The sequence below is a fragment of the Narcine bancroftii genome, chromosome 14 (assembly GCF_036971445.1).
Source record: "Narcine bancroftii isolate sNarBan1 chromosome 14, sNarBan1.hap1, whole genome shotgun sequence".
NCBI classification, from domain to species: Eukaryota; Metazoa; Chordata; class Chondrichthyes; order Torpediniformes; family Narcinidae; genus Narcine; species Narcine bancroftii.
The window spans coordinates 3,683,215-3,701,235 of record NC_091482.1 but is presented as its reverse complement, the minus strand read 5'-3'; the positions used below and the strand labels follow the sequence as shown (position 1 = coordinate 3,701,235).

The following is an 18,021-nucleotide window of genomic DNA, read 5'->3' as shown; positions in this document are numbered from 1 at the left end:
CCATTAGCTCACTCAAGGAAAGAATATGCTATCTTTTCTTAGATATCTGATGGAATAGTTTGGAAAGGTTTGGTTTCCTACTTTAAGGAAAATATACTTCTCACAGAGGAAATGCAATGATTCTTCATCAGATTGACATCAGGATGCAGCTTTGTTGTGTGAGGAGAGCTTAAGCAGACTGATCCCAAACTGTCAAGAGTTTGGAAGAGGAAATGTGATCTAATTGGAACATGCAAAATTCTTCAGGGACTTGACAGAGTAGATATAGTGTTGATGTTTCTCCTGGATGAGTATCCAGAACTAAGGGTTGTGGACTTAGCAATTCAGGAAGAAGATGCACAAAAAATGTCTTCACTCAGAGATGAAGACATAATTGACTTCTCAAAGGTAGTCATAGCAGATGCTAGTGCCAGTAGTCATTGAGGCATGTCACCTTGCTCACTAGGGCGTTTGAAGAAGGTGGGAACCTCTGACTGAGAGGGGTGAGAGGTGGAACATTTCCTCAACAACTCCAGCCAATTAAAAACTCAAAATGCTGGAGAAGCTCTCAGCAGGTCAACAGTGTCCTTTATGAAGCAAAGGTCAAGCTACAGAACCAATGTTTGAGCCCTTCATCAAAGTATGAGAAAATGCTGGCAAGCATAAACAATGGTGTCCACAGAATTTTGTGATTAACTCCAGCCAATTGATTCACACAGGTTTCAAGGTCACAGCCAGGTACACCATCTGGGCTAGTCCCTTTTCAAGGATTCACCCTGCTGAAGGTTCTGTTCATCTCAGCCTCAGAGACAGGGAGCATAGTGTCACTGGAGTCTGTAGGTGCTTGAGAGAGTTCTTGATTGTTTTCTCTTTTGAAGCAACCATAGAAGGCATTGGGCTCATTTGGAAGAGATGCATCACAGTTAAAGATACTATCTTGCTTCACCTGATTGGATGTGATGGCATTCAAACCTTCTCACAGCAGTCTGGCGTCTGTCTGAGACTCCAGCTTGCTCTGAAATAGCCTCTTCACGTTAGTGACGACCTTCAGTATGCTTCTGAATCTCTGGTCTTAAAACAGTTTCTGCGTCTCAGCTTAACCAGGGTTTCTCATTACGATACACCTGGATCATTATTTAAAGCTGTGAAATTTCAGGATCTATAAACTTGAGAAGAGGGCATCAACAGCTTGATATATTTACATGGGCAGTGCCCATAATATTGTAGCATCTCTTAGCAGAATGTCCAATTCTAACTAAAACTACTCCATTGTGTTCAATATTGGCATCACTTTTAATAAAGGAGTTTTGCTGACCAGTGTTTGTTCCCCTCTCTCTGTAGATCCATCAGTGACCTTACACACTTGTCCATAAACATCCCCGCTAGTAAATGTGTATTTACCGGTACCTCTCCCAACTCTGGGTCGTACCATATGCCATTTGCTCTCTCCTTGGAACATTTCATTATATTAAAGTCCCCATATAAATACAAATGTTATTAAAGTGAATGTAAGGCTTTATACTAATCTCAAAATTCATTGATCGAATATATATAATTCACTAATTCAGCCATGATGATCTCATCTAAGCTTCTCCATTAGCTTCCTGTCTTTCACTCAATCCCATTTATTCATTAATTGCATTATTATTCCATGTTCTTTGTTACATCAGAATATTACTTTTTCTCTCATCAGATATTCTGTCCATTTTTTAGGCTTTGATTTATGTTGGAGTTTGTGTGAATTGGGAGAAATCCTCTTTAGTACTTTAACTAAGTGGCTGCCCTTCACATTTGAATCTGGATGCTAGATGTTGTTGACTGTTCCATCTTGAAAGCCGAATCATTTCCTTTCTTCATCTCTCTCACACACACACACACACACACACACACACACACACACACACACACACACACACACACACACACACACACACACACACACACACACACCTGGAGATCTGGTGACCAAGACATGCACTGATGCCGATGATAGTATCCTTTCTGAATCCCCAGATGAGACTGGATAAATTGTCACCAATCAGGGGAAAATATCCTGACTGTGTGGGCCTTCTGAGACATGGTACAAAAGAAATGACATTAAAATGGCTCTTTTGTATGTTCAGGACATAGGACACACCTTTGGAATCAAAGAAGCATTTTCAACACATTCACTACCGTGGAAGAATGTTTGCTCATATTTTTCAAATTTTCTCATGCTATAGGGGAGGCCATTCAGCCCGTCAAGTCAGTGCTGCCTTTCAAGATCATCTCATCAATTTGCCACTATTTTAAATGTTTTTTTAATTTTAAATTTAGTCATACCGCATCGTAACAGCCCCTTTCAGCCCATGAGCCCATGCCACCCAATTACACCAAGCTACGTATAACCCACAGTACATTTTTGAAAGGTGGGAGGAAACCAGAGCACCCAGAGAAAAACCCACGCAGACACGGGGAGAACATACAGTACAAATTCCTTACAGACAGTGCGAGATTCGAACCCAGTTCCTGATTGTTAGAGCTCTGACATTGTTGTGTTAACCACTACACCTACCATGCCGCCCTTCGAAATGTGGAAGGAAACTGAAGCACCCAGGGGAAGCCCATTTGGTTACAAAGAGCACATAGTCCTCACAGATAGCATCAAACCGTATAACCCAGGTCACTAGAGCCATGAGATGGCAGGATTAATATCTGCACTAATGTAGCAGACAAGTGACTGATAAATGGTACCCAAGACACCAAGATAGTCCTTTGAATAATGCTTCAGGGTCCTTTAAAGCAGCTTAGCAGCCAGACAAACTTCACTTTAAACAAGAGAGACTACCGCTGAGGGAAAACAGGTGAAACACACAAAATGCTGGAGGTACTCAGGAGGACAGACAGCATCCATGGAAGGCAAAAGATATTCAAGGTTTCAGGCCAAAACCCTTCATCAGGAAGAAATGGGAACATGCCCAAATACAAGACTGGTGGATGGGGGGTGAGAAGGTTGGTGAATACAGGTGGGAGGAGGAATGGGGAAAAAAAGCAAGAAGCAAGGAGGTGATGGGAGGAAGAGGCAGCGCACTGAGGAGGATGTCCTCTAATAGGAGGAAGGAAGGGCAGGGTAGGGGAGCTAGAGGAACAGTGAGGGAGACTGTCAGGTAGAGAGGTGGGGGAGGGGGAAAGATAAGGAAAGGAGTAGAAGAAATGGGGCCAGAGAGATAGATGAAAGCTGGATGGAGTATGGATTGAGAAAGCAAGGGTAGAGGGTGAGATGACTGGAAATTGATGTTGATGCCAAGATGGAATACAGGACACTCTTCTGTTAACGTCGATCAAATGTAAGGAAGTGAACGACAGATAAATGTGAGTACAACATTAACTTTACAAAGTGGATGCTCTGTTACACAAGAATTCCTGTTGTAACCTACGACAGGATCTTTCTGCAAGAAAGCCCATGCACAGATGGGCACAAGCCTTTTTACATGGTTTCGCCTGTTATTGACTGTTCACGCGGCCTGTAATCTGCAGAGTTCAGCAAAACATCTAGTACAAGTTTCAGGAAACACCCATGGCCTTGGTTCTCACATCCTGCAGCCGTGCAACTGAAATTTCACAGCTTTAAATAATGATCCAGGTGTATCGTAATGAGAAACCCTGGATAAGCTGAGATGCAGAAACTGTTTTAAGAACAGAGATTCAGTTGCACAGAAAGAAAACAATTTCTTTCACAGACTTTTCAAATAAAAATATTATTTTTAAGCCTTTTCTTGCCTCCTGAAATTTATAGAAAGAAAAGAAGCAAAATTACACCGAGCTCCTCGAATTCCCTTCATCGCTTGGGACTAAACTCTTGGAGTTTAGAAGGATAAGAGGGGGATCCAATAGACACTTATAAAAGTCTGAAAAGAATAGATAAGAATGAAGAAGGGTCATTTCCAAGTGGCAGGAGGGACAAGAACTGAGGGACATGCCCTCAAGATCCAGTGTATTAGATTTAAGATAAAGATGAGGAGGAACTGCTTCTCCCAGAAAGTAGGGAATGTGTTGAATTTGCCAAATGAAACAGTAGAGATTACATCATTAAATGTATTCAGGACAAAGAGAAATATTTTGAAATAATCAGGGAATTATGTGGAATAGGTGGGTCTTAATGGCAGAGCAGGCTCAATGGGCCAGATAACCTCCTCCTGCTCCTATTTCTTATGTTCTTAGTCATGCTCACGTGCAGATTATGTGCTCTGATATAGAACATTCTGACTCAGAGATAAGATTAGTGCAGAGCTTCCAGTTCACTTTCGGGGTACTATCCCTGATATTGAAATATGGAGTAAAGGTAAGAATTCTGCCTTGTTTGCATGGAGACTTTTTCAGGAAATAACCATGAGGCAGATACCCAAATCATTGAAAATGGCTTTGAAAATGAAGAGGAGTATTGCTGGAAAACCCCAGCTGCTCAGAGAGAGAGAAAGTAAATATTTTAGCTCAAGGAGCTTTTATCAGAACTGGGGCAAGTCAGAAACAACAGATTTAAGTTGCAAAGAAAGCCAAAAGGGGCAGAGGGAGCAGAAGGGAAGTCTTGTGGTGGGGTGGAGACATGAAGAGGTAGGATGGCCTGTGATGGTGGCATTGGCTGGAAGAGAGTTTGTCCAGGTGGAGAATTTAAAATTGAGAAGTTGCAATACAGAGTTGGGGGAGCGTTGAGATCCTGAAGGTTTACAGTTTTGCAGGAGGTTATAAAGGCAAGGAAAGGTGAACCCCAAGATCATGGGTGTCACTTGAAAGGCTGATACTGGGGATCAGGCTGGAGTGATGGATGAACAGGTCTTAATTCCACGCAGCATCTCATGGGATGGCAGAGAAGGATACTGGGTTGTTCTAATTGATAGTTTTTTTTAATCGTAACTCTATTCTCTGTATTTTCCCCAGCTGTATGAAGGTTAAAATTAGGCTGTTAAAGTACTCACAGATTCTCATTGTACCAAACATGATGTGACAAATTAACTTAAAATTTTAAAACCACAGCAGTGGGAGACTTTGGAAAGGGTGTATTTAATTGAACAATGGCTTTGGATGACAGTATCAGCTGTATCAAACTAGAATTTTAGAAAAAAACTTTGGTAAACACAGGACCTTTAATCCAGGTCCAGATTAATCATATGCAATTGTGTCAGTTAAATTAGTTTTATTTATCGGAGAGACTGGGTGCAGACTGAAACGTTGCTTTGTTGAGCAATGGATCTCCCAGAGGCCAACCATTTCAATTCCCCATCCCAATCTCTTGCTGACATGTCTGTCCATGAACTGCCAGACTGAGACCACCTGCAAATTTGGGGAAATTTCACCTGTACGTTGTTATGTTCATTTCTATTTACACCATTACCACCATCTTGTCCTTACTTCCCCCTCTATTGTGTGAAGGGCATCTCCCCAATCTCAGCCCCTCAAAACCAGGTAATGGATGGGTTCTAATCATCTGGCACCTCCAATGGGATGGCATTAATATCGACTTCTCCAGTTTTTGTTAATCCGCCACCTTCTTGCCTCTGTCGCCAATCCCCCAGCGCTGTATCTCTCTCTCTGTCTCTCTCTCTCTTCCCTTTTCCCTCTGCCTCCTTTAACAGAGCCAAAATCAATTCTCGCCTCTCATATATAATTAGCATCTTTTGTAGTCTTTCCTCCTCTTCTGGCCTGTCTTCAGACTTTATTCTTACGCCTTCCTGTTCTTTGCATATTTCTTGAAGAAGGACTTGGGCCCAAAGAGTTGGTGATATGTCCTATTGACACTCCAAGACCAGCTGAGTTCCTCCTGCATTCCTGTATGTTTTTATTTATTTAAATGCTTGGTAATGCGTTTCTGAACCTGGACGTCATTAGAAATGCTCAATATGGTACATGATTCCTGTTCATTTACTGGATTCCTAATGGATGGGTTTGAGACTCTGGTTCTGTTACATTATAATAGATTTCGTTGTTTTTCCATGCTTTTCTCTCCTGTTTTCAAGTAATGCCGGTGCTAACCAGCAGGTGACTCTGTGTACTGAGTCCCCTCGGCCCCTGGCCCTGTCACTTTCCTCCAACATCCCTACTTTCATCACACAACCCTGGCAGGGTATTGATACACAATAAGATTGCAGCAGATAAATGTTTCCTCAGCACACCAAGGGCCAGACACACTGGCCACAGTTTTGGAAGGATAGTGAAAAACCAGGTTTTGTATGAGGTCCCCAATTGCAGAAACCCTTTGTAACCCACTTTCCCAATCCATTGATGTGTGAGTCACAGAGCAAAAAAATCCAGATGGAAGAGGGGGTGGGGATGGAGGCACCAATCGACTGAGATCCAGAGCCGAGCAGCCAGAGGGCCAATGGAAAAAAATTCAAATTTTGGGGGGGGATGGGGAATTCCCTCTTCATATTCTAGACTTGAGTGTGTAGCACTTACTGAACTCAGGGGGTAACGGGAATTCACAGAGGAAGGGGCACACTCTTCCAACTGACCCGCCATAGTTAAAGCATATTCAGAATGTTAATTGCTTCTCTGTCCTTCTTTGACAATATCTATTCCAGTAACTTTCACAGATTGATTGGAAATGAGGATCATTGCTTCATTTGTGGGTTGGTAACCAAAGGTTAATGAGATCGTAGAGAGTTCTTTCATTGGGAGAGTTGCTGGGATTTGAACCACTCCACTGAACAAAGTGGAAGTTGATAGGTTAAATAATTTTCAGGGATTTCTGAAGGTTCCGATGGATGAGGAACTCACGGGGTCCGTGACTAAATGGGGACTCTCTTGAAGATCCAGTACAGGTATGATGGGCTGAATGTTTAATTCTCTGACTCCCTGATGGCATCATTAAAATACTTCTCAACGAAGAGGTGCAGTTGTCAATGTTCATGAAGCAAGATCACAAAAGAGGCGTGAGATTGATCACTAAGTGTTTTGTCAAGTGGCATCTTCAACTGGACAATGGAGTCATGCACCATGGAACAGGCCCTGAGCCCAACTCGTCCCTGCTGACCAAGTTAGCATTCTGGATGTCCCATTTGCTTACATTTGGTCCATGTCCTAAACTCTTCCTATCCATGTATCTGTCCCAATGTTTTCTGAATGCTGTGAATGTACCCACTTCTAAAGTCACCTGTCACCTCTCAGAACCACCCTCTGAGTGGAAAACATTCCTCCCCCAGGTCCCACTAGGTGTTCTTGCTGCACTTCTTCCAAGCAGTACAGGATTCTTCAAAAATCAGCTTCTCTCCTCAAAGACCCTCACCACCTAGGCCATGCCCTCTTCACTCTGCTACCATCGGGGAAAAGGTCCAGGAGCCTAAAGACGATTTGTTGTAAGATGGGTAAAATATGAATGTTTGAACTACGATCTGCCGCAAAACTCTAAATTCCATGATAACTTGGGCCCTGACAATAAATCCGGATTCTGATTTCTGGGGCACCAAACTAGCCACGTATGGACTGCCTAACAGTCTCGTCTGAAAGAAGACGTTTTTAACCAAAAATAGATTTTATTCAAAATAAATTATTTTCAAAAGGAAAATAATTCAATCTCTTCCCAGCCTTTGTTTTCTACCCATACATTTCCATCACTGTATGTTGTGACATTCATTTCTACTTACACCATCTTATCCTTACTTTTGCGTGAGGGGCATCTCCCCAATCTCAGCCCCTCAATACCAGGTCATGGGTGGGTTCTAGTCCTCAGTGCATCCTCCCTCTATTGCGTGAGGGGCATCTCCCCAATCTCAGCCCCTCAATACCAGGTCATGGGTGGGTTCTAGTCAGTGCATCCTCCCTCTATTGCGTGAGGGGCATCTCCCCAATCTCAGCCCCTCAATACCAGGTCATGGGTGGGTTCTAGTCAGTGCATCCTCCCTCTATTGCGTGAGGGGCATCTCCCCAATCTCAGCCCCTCAATACCAGGTCATGGGTGGGTTCTAGTCAGTGCATCCTCCCTCTATTACGTGAGGGGCATCTCCCCAATCTCAGCCCCTCAATACCAGGTCATGGGTGGGTTCTAGTCCTCAGTGCATCCTCCCTCTATTACGTGAGGGGCATCTCCCCAATCTCAGCCCCTCAATACCAGGTCATGGTTGGGTTCTAGTCAGTGCATCCTCCCTCTATTACGTGAGGGGCATCTCCCCAATCTCAGCCCCTCAATACCAGGTCATGGGTGGGTTCTAGTCCTCAGTGTATCCTCACTCTATTGTGTGAGGGGCATCTCCCCAATCTCAGCCCCTCAATACCAGGTCATGGTTGGGTTCTAGTCAGTGCATCCTCCCTCTATTACGTGAGGGGCATCTCCCCAATCTCAGCCCCTCAATACCAGGTCATGGGTGGGTTCTAGTCCTCAGTGTATCCTCACTCTATTGTGTGAGGGGCATCTCCCCAATCTCAGCCCCTCAATACCAGGTCATGGGTGGGTTCTAGTCAGTGCATCCTCCCTCTATTGCGTGAGGGGCATCTCCCCAATCTCAGCCCCTCAATACCAGGTCATGGGTGGGTTCTAGTCAGTGCATCCTCCCTCTATTGCGTGAGGGGCATCTCCCCAATCTCAGCCCCTCAATACCAGGTCATGGGTGGGTTCTAGTCAGTGCATCCTCCCTCTATTGCGTGAGGGGCATCTCCCCAATCTCAGCCCCTCAATACCAGGTCATGGGTGGGTTCTAGTCCTCAGTGTATCCTCACTCTATTGTGTGAGGGGCATCTCCCCAATCTCAGCCCCTCAATACCAGGTCATGGGTGGGTTCTAGTCAGTGCATCCTCCCTCTATTACGTGAGGGGCATCTCCCCAATCTCAGCCCCTCAATACCAGGTCATGGGTGGGTTCTAGTCCTCAGTGCATCCTCCCTCTATTACGTGAGGGGCATCTCCCCAATCTCAGCCCCTCAATACCAGGTCATGGTTGGGTTCTAGTCAGTGCATCCTCCCTCTATTACGTGAGGGGCATCTCCCCAATCTCAGCCCCTCAATACCAGGTCATGGGTGGGTTCTAGTCCTCAGTGTATCCTCACTCTATTGTGTGAGGGGCATCTCCCCAATCTCAGCCCCTCAATACCAGGTCATGGTTGGGTTCTAGTCCTTCTGCAGCCTGGAAGATTGGGCAGCATTCCCACATCTCCCTGTGGTGAAAGACCACTAGGTTTGGGGCAGTCTTTCACCGAGCTGGTGGGCATGCAGCGGTTCTGGAGGCCAGAGCCCGGGGAAAGGCTGCTGCACCAAATGAGTGAGAGCGAGGAGGTTGTCCACTCACCCACCATTTCCCCGACTGAAGTGCAAGAGAATGATCCCCCTTCTACCTCATGACCGAAAACAAATACCTGCCTCTAAGCGATGAGGTGAAGAGACCGGTCGATGAAGTGTCTGCACTGACAATCAATCAGGCCGATGGATGTCTGATTGAAAGGGATTGGTTGGAGCCGCGACCAGAAGGAAACTCCGGCCAATGGTCGTGACGGAGAGGCCAAGCTTCTGGAAGGGCATCCAATTAGGAAGGCGCGCTCTCCGGGAGCAGAACCCTCGCCAGCGAGGCGTCAGGCAGAAGCGGTGGGTGAGGCGGGTGGACAAAAGGGATGCGTGCTCTGGGGCGGGGAGTTCGCCTCGACCCCGGGTGCAGTCGCCCGCCCTGGGGGAGTCCGCCCCCGCCCCCAGGCCCCATTTTTAAGGACGTGTTTGTTGAGTTAACACAGTGACTCCAGTCGAAAGGTCGCCCCCCCCACACTCCTCCTCGGGCACTCGTGCGTCGATGATCGGCATTTCCCGCTCTTGACGCCCATTATTTGCCCCCCGTCCGCTGAATCCACATTCGAAAATGACGCACAAGACGCGAGACATTATCAATGCAAGTGTTGGATTCTGTTATTGATGTTAAGGACAAGATGGTGGAGAGAGCAGACCTCCCCACTCCTCATCCTCCCCACTCATCCTTCCCCACTCCTTATCCTTCCCCACTCCTCATCCTCCCCGCTCCTCATCCTCCCCACTCCTCATCCTCCCCACTCCTTATCCTCTCCACTCCTCATCCTCCCCATCCTCCCCACTCCTCATCCTGCCCGCTCCTCATCCTCCCTGCTCCTCATCCTCCCCACTCATCCTTCCCCACTCCTCATCCTTCCCCACTCCTCATCCTGCCCGCTCCTCATCCTCCCCGCTCCTCATCCTCCCCACTCCTTATCCTCTCCACTCCTCATCCTCCCCATCCTCCCCACTCCTCATCCTGCCCGCTCCTCATCCTCCCTGCTCCTCATCCTCCCCACTCATCCTCCCCACTCCTTATCCTTCCCCACTCCTCATCCTCCCCGCTCCTCATCCTCCCCGCTCCTCATCCTCCCCGCTCCTCATCCTCCCCGCTCCTCATCCTCCCCGCTCCTCATCCTCCCCGCTCCTCATCCTCCCCGCTCCTCATCCTCCCCGCTCCTCATCCTCCCCGCTCCTCATCCTCCCCGCTCCTCATCCTCCCCGCTCCTCATCCTCCCCGCTCCTCATCCTCCCCGCTCCTCATCCTCCCCGCTCCTCATCCTCCCCAGCCAGTTTTTTTAAATACCCGATTTTAAACTTTAATCTCAGTTTTATTTCTGCTTCTAAGTACATTAGTTGTCTATAATGGCAGTTAATATTAAAAAACCTAAGACTCAACTACAGAAAAAACTACTTATTAAAAGTGCTGAAGAACAGAGGCCTACCTGTCCCGCTGCTGTTGGCAGCCTCCAAGCCACAAAGAACTCCAGCCAGGTTGAACCTTACGCCGGCACAGGTCTTGTCCCCACAAGATGGCGCCGGCTTGTTGAAGAAATCGACTGACGTTGACCCATGCGTTCATGATGTCGGGCGCGCGGGTGATACGACGGAACAGAGAACCCTTGGGCCCACACTGCCGTCAGGGGAGTCGGGGACACGCGGGAAGGCGCTGGAGGTCGGCGATTTATTGGAACGGGTGTGGGCTGCGGGGGTACCCGAGCGGCGGCACCCCGATGGGGTCGGGGTGCCGTCGTCAAGGATCCAGACCCACGGCCGCACGGGAGAAGTCCTGACAACGATGGAACAAGAAGAGGACTTCCCTTTCATAGCTCTTTCACAGGAACTGTGTTGGAAGGGATTGCTTACTCTATGGATAATATTGTCTCATCAAATTACCAAAATGCAATCTACAATGTCTGAAGATCTATACGCTTAAGAGACATGTTAATAAATGACTTACTTCAGTAGATGTAGTACAGGAAAATTTTTTAAAGTTTGAGACAGCTTTCTCTGAATATAAAGAGCAAGTTATATGAAATAAAGAAGAAAAAAAAGAGAAAGGGAAGATTCATTTGTGGATTGGGGAATTCAGAAGAGAGAACTATTGAAGAAGATTGATTCATTGGAAAATCAAAGCCAGAGAAATAATGTAAAAATTGTGGGCCTTTCGGAAAATATTAAAGGCGCGGATCCAATAAAAATTTTTAAGGATTGGATCCTGAGATGTTGGGTAAAGAATTCTTAACAGGTGGTTTGGTATTGGAAAGGGCACTTAGAGCATTAAGGAGGAAACCGTTACCAGGTCAACCATCAAGAGCAGTGTTAATTCGGTGCCTGAATTATCAGGATAGAGAAGACTTGGTTGACTTGGTTGGTGGGACAGAAGGGAAGGTAAAGTCAAGCGCCAATGATGACTCAGAATAATAGTTTTCTTCTATGCTGATTTGAGTCAAGAAATTATTAGACGTCGACACGAGTTTAATTCTGCCAATTGTGCTGTGGTGGAAAGGATATAAATTTGCTTTTCGATACCCTGCAGTGTTGAAGGTCGTTTATGGCAATTATCATTCTCAATTTTTTGAGAATGATCACGATGCAATGGTTTTTGCTAATTCGTTACCGGATCTACATGGTCAGGGAAGAATTTCACCATCGTCACCTAAAAGAAGGGCCAATGGACATGGAAATGGACAAAATGGAAAGAAGGAGGCTTTGACACACAGTCTTAGCGATGTTGAAGATTCGAACCAATCTTTGGGACTGGAGTCCCAGGGCTGAATATATTAATGATGTTGAATTACATTATTATATATTTTGCATTTCTGGCTGGGGGGAGGTGGATGGCACTGATATCTTTGATAGTCATCTGCCACCGGTGTTTTTTAGGGAATTACTACCTTTGGGTGTTTTTTTTTCTTTTGTTTGTTTTTTTTGGGGGGGGAATTAATTGTATTCCTTTATATATCAACTTTTTTATAATATTAGGGGAGGTAGAGTAGGTTTTGTTTATTAGTAGGAGAGTGACTTTTTGTATTAAGTGCCTATTTTGTTAGTTTATTAAAATGTCTAGTTTGAAATTTGTAACTTTTAATGTTCAGGGATTAAATAATCCAATTAAGCGAAAGCAAGTTTTAGCTTGTATTAAGAAAATGAAAATTTATATTGCTTTTTTACAAGAAACACATTTGACTGAAAAAGTGCATTTGAAATTGAACAGAGATTGGGTTGATCATGTTTTTTTTTCTTCATTTAATTCTAAGGCAAAAGATGTAGCGATTTTAGTTCATAAGAATTTATCTTTTGAATTACAGACTGCAGAGGGGAATGCTGGGAGGGTTTTAAAAGTGGACTGTAAAATCTTTAACAAACTTTGGACCTTGCTTAATATCGATGCACCTAATGTAGATGATGAAGGTTTTATTTCAGATGCATTTTTGTTATTAAGTCAAGCTAATTAAAATATTCTAGTTGGGGGTGATTTTAACTGTGTTTTGGATCCATTGATGGATAAATCCCCAAAATGTATCAGAAAATCAAAGATGGTGATACAAATTGGGGCTTTAATGAAAGATTTAAATTTGGTAGATATTTGGAGAAGGATTAACCCTACAGAGAAAGATTTCTCTTTTCATTCTTCCCGACATGATACCTTTTCTAGAATAGATTTTTTTTTAGTATCGGCACATTTACAAGGAAAGGTATTTCATGCAGAATATAAGAGTAGAGTTATACCAAATCATTCTTTATTATTTTTTTCTTATGAAAGTTCAGAGGTGGTACATTCAACCTATAGATGGAGGTTTAATACAACGTTGTTGAAAAAAACCTGAGTTTGCTGCTTTTGTTATAAAATAGATTGATTTTTTTCTTAACTGAAAATATTAATTCAGTTAAAAGTTGTTTTGTAATATGGGATGCGTTAAAGGCTTATTTAAGAGGACAAATAATTAGTTATGCTACTAAAGTTAAGAAAGGGTATATGGCTGAAAGTCTTAAATTAGAAAAGCAGATTGATGAACTGGAGAAGGAATTTCAGAAGGGAGTGACAGAAGATCAGAAAATAGCTTTGACTAGATTGAAACTGCAATATAATATGTTACAGACCTATCAATTTGAATGTTTACTTAATCGAACTAAACAACGATATTATGAGTGGGGTGAGAAGGCGCATAAAGTACTTGCGTGACAGTTAAAGAAAGAGCAGACTTCAAGGGTTATTAATGCCGTTAAAAAGAATTCAACAATTACTTATAAACCTCAGGAAATCAATGAACAGTTTTATTTATTTTATAAAAAATTATATACTTCTGAGGTGAGACAGAACAATGGATTTATTGATTCTTTTTTTTTTATCTACATTAAAGTTACCAGCATTAGAAGAAGAGGATATTTTAGATTTGGAAGCTCCGTTCACAGATCTAGAAATTAAGACCGCTATGATGGAAATGCCTACTGGTAAGTCACCAGTTGATGACGGGTTTTCGATAGAATTTTATAACGTTTTTTATGAAGATTTATCGTCGGTGTTTGGGGAGGTATTACAACAAGTGACTGAACACTATGAGTTACCAGAATCTTGTTCTAGTGCTTTAATTACTGTAATTCCAAAGAAAGATAGAGATCCATTAACGGTTAATATAGACCTATTTCCTAATTGAATGTGGACTATAAAATAATAGCTAAATTGTTAGCAAATCGGCTTGCTAAATATTGACCTAAATTGATACATGTAGATCAAACAGGTTTTATTAAAAATAGACATGCTTCGGATAACATTCTTCGATTAATTAGTTTGATCAATGCATACCAACTGCAGCCCAACTTGATGCGGAAAAAGCTTTTGATAGAGTCGAATGGAATTTTTTAATTTAAGGTCTTGGAAAAGTTTTAATTTGGCCCCTTTTTTATTGGCTGGGTTAAAGATTTATATACAAATGCGACTGCTAGGGTGGTGACAAATGGACAGGTTTCATCGTTGTTTAAATTAACATGTTCTACTCAACAGGGTTGTCCATTGTCACCTGCCCTGTTTGCGTTGGTCATTGAACCATTAACTCAATTAATACGGTAAAATTAGCAGGTACAAGGGATGAGAGTTCTGGATGAAGAATACAAGATTAATTTATTTGCAGATGTGGTTTTGATATATTTAACAAATTCAGAACAATCTTTGCCGCATTTGCAGGAATGTTTATTACAGTAGGGATCATTATCTGGGTATAAAGTTAATTGGGATAAAAATTAAATTTTACCGGTAGGTGAAGGAGATTATTCAGTTTTTTAAAAAATGTTATTAATTTGAAATGGTCAGATAAAATTAAATATTTAGGAATAATTGTGAATACTGAGTATCAATCTTTATATAAAATAAATTATCTTCCATTGTTGAAACAGATAAAAGCAGACTTAATTAAGTGCAAAGACCTTCCGTTAACTTTAATTGGCCGGGTTAATTGTATTAAAATGAATATATTTCCACGTATCCAATATTTGTTTCAATCAATACCATGTTCTCTTACAAGGAAATTTTTCCAGGATTTAAATAAAGTCACTAGGGAATTTTTATGGAAAGGTAAATTACCAAGGATAGCTTTAAATAAACTTACTTGGAAGTACACACTAGGTGTATTGCAATTACCTCACTTTCAGAACTATTATGAAGCAGCTCAATTCAAATTTATTAGTGGTTTGATGGATTTGGATTGGCCTCCAAGTTGGGCTAAAGTTGAGATGGCATGTATTTCTGAAACTGCAATAAATCAATTTATATTTTGGTGGAATATAAATTTATTACAGGAGGATAATGTGCTGATAGTAAAACATCTATTGATGCTATGGACAAAAAAGAATAAGATTATAGGATCAAAAGGTACATTATCCATTTTAACGCCATTATATAATAATCAGCTTATTCCTTTTTCATTATTTAATAGTCATTTAAAGAATTGGGATTTTAAGTGTATAAAAATGTTGTAGGATTGTTTTGTAGAAGGTCAATTTCTTTTACTCAATTGAAAGAGCGTTTTGATATTGCTGAAAATTCTTTATTTGTTTACTATCAGCTTCGGTCGTTGGTAAAAAAAATGTATGGTAGAGAGATGATTTTTCCTGTATTGTCAGAATTCGAGTCTTTGATTTCTTCTATGCCTAAAAAGGGCTATATTTCTGTTATGTATCAAATATTACAAAATAATATGGATAACCCGGAATGGGAGAAATTTAAGCTTAAATGGGAAAATTATTTAACTTTTGTTTTACCTGAAGACTACTGGACGGATATGTGTTATGACAGTGTTACTAGATTGACAAATGCACGGTATGGAATGGTTAATAATAATTTTTTGCATCAGTTATATTTAACTCCTGAGAAATTGAAAAAATATGACTTTAGTAATTCAGATTTCTGCTTTAGATGTGTATGTGTTGGAACTTTATTTACATGCTGTTTGGTCCTGTATGTATGTACAACCATTTTGGGAAGAAATTAAGTTAATTTTGGAAAAAATCTATAAGGTTAAGTTACCATTAGATCCATCCATTTTTTATTGGGTTATGTGATTCCTTTAAAGGGATTGGGGTTGGATAAATTCCAAATTGCATTTGTAGATTTAGCGTTGTCCGTAGCTCAAAAATGTATAGCAAGTACATGGAAAGATAATACAGTGATTAATATAATGCGATGGCATAATGAAATGAAAGTTTGTATTGTTATTGAAAGATTTACGTATGTTTGCCAGATTCATGTAAAACAGCAATAATTACAGTAATACCAAAGACGGGGAAAAATCCACTAACACCAGCATCGTATAGACCGATATCTCTAGTTAACTCCAATTATAAGATAATAGCAAAACTATTAGAAAACAGATTGGCCGACTGTGTATCAAAAATAGTAAAACTGGATCAAACTGGATTTATTAAGAAAAGACGAACAATGGATAATATCTGTAAGTTCATTAACTTAATCCATGCAGTACAAGGAAATAAGACGCCAGCAGAGGTGGTTGCTTTAGACGCAGAGAAAGCCTTTGACAAGGTAGAATGGAATTACTTATTCAAAGTACTATAGAGGTTCAACCTACCAGAGAAATATATTAATTGGATTAAAGCATTATAGAAGGGACCATTGGCGAAGGTAACAGTAAATGGATATATATCAAACCAATTTAAATTAAGCAGATCAACTAGGCAGGGATGTCCACTATCTCCCTCACTGTTAGCTTTAGCTATAGAACCCTTGGCAGAATTGATAAGAACAGAAAATAAAATAAAAGGGATAAAAATAAAAGAGAAGGAATATAAAATCAATCTATTTGCAGATGATGTCATAGTATACTCAACAGAACCAGAAATATCAATAAAAGAATTACATAAGAAATTGAAGGAATATGGAGAAGTATCGGGGTACAAGATCAACGCAAATAAAAGTGAAGCAATGCCAATGAATAATGTGGATTTCACAAAGTTTAAGAAAGAATCACCATTTAAATCCGATACCTAGGTATTTGACTAAATAATAATCTAGGCCATCTATACAAATTAAATTATCAGCCATTAATGAATAAATTACAAGATGACTTAGAACATTGGAAAGATTTACCACTAACACTGATAGGCAGGGTAAATTGCATTAAAATGAAAATCTTCCAAAGGATACAATACCTATTTCAATCGTTACCAATTCCCTTAACAGAGAAATTCTTCAATGAGCTAAAGAAAATAATAAGGAAATTCTTTTGGAAAGGGGGGGGGGGGAACCGAGGATAGCGCTAGATAAATTAACAGAATGATACAAACAAGGGGGCTTACAGCTACCAAACTTTAAGAATTATTATAGCGCAGCACAATTAAGATATCTATCAGATTTTTATCAAACAAGGGAAAAAACAGATTGGACCAGATTAGAGCTAGATAAAATAGGGGAGAAGGTACCAGAACATATACTTTATAAGTGGGATGAAAAGCTGGTGCAACATAGAAGTTCACCAGTACTGCACCATCTGCTCAACATTTGGAAGAAGATTTATGTAGAAAGGAAAAAAAACAAATTACCAACTACCAAAATTATTATTTTTTAAATTTATTTTTCACACTATGAACCATACTGACCAAAATACACACAAACATTTCCCTCTTGAATATACACAGTGTCATTTTCTCCCCTCCCCCCCCTTCCCTCCCTCCCCACTCACTCAACGTTCAACCTATATGATGCATTAAACCCATTAAACAATGTCATCACACAATGAAAATAAACAAGAAAAATGTGTCTTCTACTTTTACATACTGGGTCAGTTCATTTCGTCTTCTCATTCTGTCATTTTAGGCAGTGGAGATCTGCGGTTCGACTTCTCTATTGTGTTCCATGTACAGTTCCCAAATTTGTTCGAATACTGTGATGTTATTTCTTAAATTATATGTTATTTTTTCCAATGGAATACATTTATTCATTTCTATGTACCATTGCTGTATTCTCAGGCTATCTTCTGATTTCCAGTTTGACATAATACATTTTTTTGCTACAGCGAAGGCTATCATAATAAATCTTTTTTGTGCTCCATCCAAATCAAGTCCAAGTTCTTTACTTCTTATATTACTTAGAAGAAAGATCTCTGGGTTTTTTGGTATGTTGCTTTTTGTGATTTTATTTAATACCTGGTTTAGATCTTCCCAAAACTTTTCCACTTTCTCACATGCCCAAATTGCATGTACTGTTGTTCCCGTTTCCTTCTTACAGCGAAAACATCTGTCTGATACTGTTGGATCCCATTTATTTAACTTTTGGGGCGTGATGTATAGCCTGTGTAA

General features: G+C 41.4%; 1 long non-coding RNA gene across 1 annotated transcript in view; it reads left to right on the top strand.

The window, feature by feature from the left end:
• Positions 1-9,528: 9,528 nt before the first annotated feature.
• Positions 9,529-18,021, top strand: part of LOC138749720 (uncharacterized) — a 31,465-nt gene continuing 22,972 nt past the window's right edge. The window contains exons 1-2 of the long non-coding RNA XR_011348842.1: positions 9,529-9,817; positions 13,578-13,668. This is a non-coding gene — a long non-coding RNA (uncharacterized lncRNA). The remainder of the gene's footprint in view (positions 9,818-13,577; positions 13,669-18,021) is intronic.